Source organism: Topomyia yanbarensis, chromosome 3, assembly GCF_030247195.1.
Source record: "Topomyia yanbarensis strain Yona2022 chromosome 3, ASM3024719v1, whole genome shotgun sequence".
NCBI lineage: Eukaryota > Metazoa > Arthropoda > Insecta > Diptera > Culicidae > Topomyia > Topomyia yanbarensis.
In genome coordinates this window covers 123,369,461-123,372,198 of record NC_080672.1, presented here as the reverse complement: position 1 = coordinate 123,372,198, position 2,738 = coordinate 123,369,461, and positions in this window count along the sequence as shown.

Sequence of the window (2,738 nt, the reverse complement as noted above, 5' to 3'; positions counted from 1 at the left end):
CTATAGTTTATATGAGAAATTTCTGTGTGGCCGCACTCTGAAACCCGTAATTCCGGAACCAGAATACCGATCAATCCAAAATTCAATAGCAGCCGATGGGAAGGTTGCACCTTTCATTTGAGACTAAGTTTGGGCAAATCGGTCCAGCCATCTCTGAGAAAAATGAGTGACATTATTTGACACATACGCACATACATACACACACCCACACATACACACACACATACACACACACATACATACATACACACACACATACAGACTTTTTCCGATCTCGACGAACTGAGTCGAATGGGATATGACACTCGGCCCTCCGGGCCGGGATTAGGTTGACGTTTTTCAGAGTGATTGCATAACCTTTCTATATGAGAAAGGCAAAAATGTGCCAAAATCCAAAAAAGTGAATCGTAGTCAAATTTTTTTTCGAGTTTGCATCAAATCTCGACGTTTCATGCACCTTGAACACATTTAGCATCAACAATAAAAATTCAGTTTTTAATTTTTCCTATAGTTTATATGAGAAATTTCTGTGTGGCCGCACTCTGAAACCCGTAATTCCGGAACCAGAATACCGATCAATCCAAAATTCAATAGCAGCCGATGGGAAGGTTGCACCTTTCATTTGAGACTAAGTTTGGGCAAATCGGTCCAGCCATCTCTGAGAAAAATGAGTGACATTATTTGACACATACGCACATACATACATACACACACACACACACATACACACACACATACACACACACATACATACATACACACACACATACAGACTTTTTCCGATCTCGACGAACTGAGTCGAATGGGATATGACACTCGGCCCTCCGGGCCGGGATTAGGTTGACGTTTTTTAGAGTGATTGCATAACCTTTCTATATGAGAAAGGCAAAAATGTGCCAAAATCCAAAAAAGTGAATCGTAGTCAAATTTTTTTTCGAGTTTGCATCAAATCTCGACGTTTCATGCACCTTCAACACATTTAGCATCAAAAATAAAAATTCAGTTTTTAATTTTTCCTATAGTTTATATGAGAAATTTCTGTGTGGCCGCACTCTGAAACCCGTAATTCCGGAACCAGAATACCGATCAATCCAAAATTCAATAGCAGCCGATGGGAAGGTTGCACCTTTCATTTGAGACTAAGTTTGGGCAAATCGGTCCAGCCATCTCTGAGAAAAATGAGTGACATTACTTGACACATACGCACATACATACACACACACACACACATACACACACACATACACACACACATACATACATACACACACACATACAGACTTTTTCCGATCTCGACGAACTGAGTCGAATGGGATATGACACTCGGCCCTCCGGGCCGGGATTAGGTTGACGTTTTTCAGAGTGATTGCATAACCTTTCTATATGAGAAAGGCAAAAATGTGCCAAAATCCAAAAAAGTGAATCGTAGTCAAATTTTTTTTCGAGTTTGCATCAAATCTCGACGTTTCATGCACCTTGAACACATTTAGCATCAAAAATAAAAATTCAGTTTTTAATTTTTCCTATAGTTTATATGAGAAATTTCTGTGTGGCCGCACTCTGAAACCCGTAATTCCGGAACCAGAATACCGATCAATCCAAAATTCAATAGCAGCCGATGGGAAGGTTGCACCTTTCATTTGAGACTAAGTTTGGGCAAATCGGTCCAGCCATCTCTGAGAAAAATGAGTGACATTATTTGACACATACGCACATACATACACACACACATACACACACACATACACACACACACATACATACATACACACACACATACAGACTTTTTCCGATCTCGACGAACTGAGTCGAATGGGATATGACACTCGGCCCTCCGGGCCGGGATTAGGTTGACGTTTTTCAGAGTGATTGCATAACCTTTTTATATGAGAAAGGCAAAAATGTGCCAAAATCCAAAAAAGTGAATCGTAGTCAAATTTTTTTTCGAGTTTGCATCAAATCTCGACGTTTCATGCACCTTGAACACATTTAGCATCAAAAATAAAAATTCAGTTTTTAATTTTTCCTATAGTTTATATGAGAAATTTCTGTGTGGCCGCACTCTGAAACCCGTAATTCCGGAACCAGAATACCGATCAATCCAAAATTCAATAGCAGCCGATGGGAAGGTTGCACCTTTCATTTGAGACTAAGTTTGGGCAAATCGGTCCAGCCATCTCTGAGAAAAATGAGTGACATTATTTGACACATACGCACATACATACACACACACACATACACACACACATACATACATACACACACACACATACAGACTTTTTCCGATCTCGACGAACTGAGTCGAATGGGATATGACACTCGGCCCTCCGGGCCGGGATTAGGTTGACGTTTTTTAGAGTGATTGCATAACCTTTCTATATGAGAAAGGCAAAAAGGTGCGAAATCGGCAAAGTCCCAAAAAGTCGATTTTTATAAAAAAAAATTTTTTTTCGAGATAACATAAAATCTCGACGTTTCATGCATTTTAAAGATGTTTGGTATCAAAAATACGAATTCGATTTCTGAAATTTCATGGGGTCCCCCCTTTGGAAAAAAATTTGAGTTCCGGCTTATATGGGAATTTCATATGTGACCGGACGATTTAGTCTATATTTCCGGACCCATATAAGCGATCCGTACGAAATTTTATAGACATCTGTGGGGATAATATAGCTATCATTTGGAACTAAGTTTGTGAAAATCGGCCCAACCATTTCAGGGAAACTGATGTGAGTTCG